The sequence below is a fragment of the Carya illinoinensis genome, chromosome 13 (genome assembly GCF_018687715.1).
Source record: "Carya illinoinensis cultivar Pawnee chromosome 13, C.illinoinensisPawnee_v1, whole genome shotgun sequence".
In the NCBI taxonomy this organism is placed as follows: domain Eukaryota; kingdom Viridiplantae; phylum Streptophyta; class Magnoliopsida; order Fagales; family Juglandaceae; genus Carya; species Carya illinoinensis.
In genome coordinates this window covers 20,438,636-20,441,397 of record NC_056764.1, presented here as the reverse complement: position 1 = coordinate 20,441,397, position 2,762 = coordinate 20,438,636, and positions in this window count along the sequence as shown.

The window sequence follows — 2,762 nt, the reverse complement described above, 5'->3', positions numbered from 1 at the left end:
AGAGTTTTCTCTATAAAAATGAACAATAAGACGAAAGCTTTTCTGTAAAAAGGAAAATAAAACGTAAGTTTTCAAGTATAAGTAAGTAGCGGCCTTCCTTGGCAGCCCCTTTTTATGCACCCAAAGTATGTACGTGTATGCATGTGAATGGATGCTATAAGTAGTACGTATTGTATGTATATTGATGAAAGGAAATGAAATGAAGCTTTAAAAGACGTTAGAACTGTTAAGGATTGTAAGGTTTGATAAAGAGAGAAAACTATCTTTTCTAAAATAAAATAACTCTTTTTTTAAAACAACTTTAATGGAAAAGAAAGAAAATCAGTTTCCTCTTAAAGAAACTTCTCTTAAAGCAACTTTTATGAAAAATAAAGAAAATTATGCTTCAAACGATACGAATGAAAAGGAAAGGACTGTAAAGAAATGAACGGATTGAATGTATGATGTATGAAAATACGTAATGGCCACATGGACTGGACTGGAAATGATATCAAAGAAATGGGCAGATTGCAATGCCGGGTAAGTAGTACTGGTAGTGCACCCAGTGCTGCACCTTGACTGAATGGATTCCCAACCCGCGGCCACGGACGGAATCAGGTCCAAAAGACCGCTAACCCCAGCGCACGGGGCGTAACAGTGTGCAACGGCCACATGAAAGCGATAAGAATGAACGAATGCATGTTAAGAATGGATGCATGTATGTATGTATGAATGAATGGACCGAATGCATGAATGTACGTAAGTAAGAAAAGATGATTTAATGAACGTATGTATGCATGAATGTACGTAGAAATATAAATGCATGAAAAGATTCTTTAAGTAACGAAGGCAGCGATGCGTGGGGATCTGTTTTAAAGAAGAAATCATGTTTTAAATAAAAACCCCACCTCGAAACGTTTTCAAACGAAAAGAAAGACGTATGCATGCTACATAAGATATGTATGTATGGAATGATAACTGCATGATTGAAAAACTATGTTATTATATTTTAACTGTATGAAGTAATGCTTACGAGTCATCGACTCATTTTAGTTTTTATGTGTGTCCTCCCAGGCATAAGATGAGCTTGACAGGTCAGAACAGGCACAGCCCAAGGGGAAGAGCACGAAGGCCTAGGCAAGATGTTTCACATTAAAAGCTTTAATTTTGTAACGTAATGTTTTCCGCTGAAAGTTTTAATCAAGAAAAAATGAGATTTTATTTATAACATGGAGTCTTTTGTATCCTGGTATGTACGGAAAAGAGATTGAAAAGGAATCGTAATTCCCGTCAGTTTTTATCAAAATCGATATGAAAAAGGACCCACCACAACCCACCACAAGGACGGGCGTTACACCAATCCACAGTCTTTCATCATTTATCCAAAAATGAGAAGATGATGAAACACCTATAAGATTGCACACTCATTGAATATAAGACCTTTAAGATCGTGTCATTTGTCGTATTCTTCATTGAGCTTAATGTTTGAAGTTGTAAATTGCAAAAATTTGGTTGTTTAGGGTGCACAATGTCGACAATTCAGTTGTTTTGGCATGAAATTAGCCACCACACCAACTTATTTTGAAGAGTGAGTGCTTACGATCCAAGTTTTTCAATTTTGGAATTATAACAAAGAAAACCACTAAAATTTATTTTTATTTCCTCATAAAAATATAAATAAAAAAGAAGGAATGGTTGTTGGGTGGCTTTGAAGGGAGGTGGGGGATACTCTCCATGCAGGTCTTCTATCCTATTTGGCTTTGAAGGGAGGTAGGGGATTATCTCCATGCAGGTCTCCTATCCTGCGTCATGGCTAGTTCCTCCCACCCTCTTGAGGGAGGCCGACTCCCCACCCTATTTCTGCTAGACCTTTTCAAATATACCCTTTTTTTCGGCCAAAAGGAGGGTGGCACCTCTGGCACTTTATTAAAAAATGGCCTCACTTATGGTTAAGGAATATCTTTTACACCTAAAAATCAAAGCAATAACACAACCAAACAAAAAATCAAATAAACGAACATTACAATCTAACATGCGGCAATCCCGCCTTATCCAACCTCAGCATTCCCTTCAACTTACGTGGCAAAGAAATAAAGTCAGAAAAAATGCTATTATAACCTTCCTCGCCCCTTCGAGTGAGGAAATTCGCCACATTATTCCCCTCGTGAAACTGATGATTAATGTTGAAATGCACGTTTCTTACCAAAATCAATAAGTCATCCCAATAATCCCATAAATACCATGCCGTGCACTGTCCATTACTCAACCAAGTAACAGTCAACTTGGAGTTGCTTTCAATAATTATCTGATTAAAACCCAACTCTTTACACAAAGTTATATTGGCTATTAACACCCTTAATTCAGCCTCATTATCTGTACCGTGACCAAAATAACAAGAGAAGGCACCTATGAAATTAGCTCTCTCCATTGCGAATGACCCTTCCTCCACTGCAAGTATCCAGGTTGCCTCGGCAACACTCATCTACATTTAATTTAATCCACCCTTCAGCCGGTTTCCTCCAATAGACCAATTTCAAAATAGGCCTTGCACGATCTATATATGTAACATCAAGAGCCCGAAGGATACCTCATCTCTACCAAAAATAGGCCATTGTTTCACCATAATTGATGAAATCCTCCGTATCCAAACTTGGTCCATAGATTATCAACTGTTAACAATCTCCATGCAAATTTCATCTAAAGGGACCTTTGCACTTAATGGAAGTTTCTCATGCCAAGTCCCCCTTCCTTGTAAGGTTTGCATATTCGATCCCAAGCACACC